Source organism: Herpailurus yagouaroundi, unplaced genomic scaffold, assembly GCF_014898765.1.
Source record: "Herpailurus yagouaroundi ecotype Mexico unplaced genomic scaffold, PumYag 193, whole genome shotgun sequence".
Taxonomy (NCBI): Eukaryota; Metazoa; Chordata; class Mammalia; order Carnivora; family Felidae; genus Herpailurus; species Herpailurus yagouaroundi.
Window position 1 is genome coordinate 5,235,239 of NW_024412424.1, and position 492 is coordinate 5,235,730.

Genomic DNA, 492 nt, shown 5'->3' on the forward strand with positions numbered 1-492 from the left:
GCTCAGGTCATGATCTCACAGTTGGTGGGTTCGAGCCCCCCGCCCGTCGGGCTCTGTGCTGACAGCTCAGAGCCTGGAGCCTGCTTCAAATTCTGTGTCTCCTTCTCTCTCTGCCCCTCCCATGCTCATGCTCTGTCTCGCTCTGTCTCTCAATAATAAATAAACGTTAAAACAAAAATTTTAAAATCAACCTCCACCTGAACGGAGCCGTTAGCGCAGGGCAAATGCAAACCACGATGAGATATCACAACACACCAGCAGACTGGCTAAAATAACAGATCTTGACAACCCCGATTTGTCAACAAATCTTGACACGGGTGCAGAGGTACACTCAGACATTGTGGTAAGAATGTAAAAATATTACAGCCACTCTGGAAAACAGACACTGGCAGTTTCTTATAAAACAAAATGTGCAATTACCATACGAGCCAGTAATTGCATTCCTGGGCACTTACCCCAGAGAAATGAAGCTGTATTACACACACACACCTA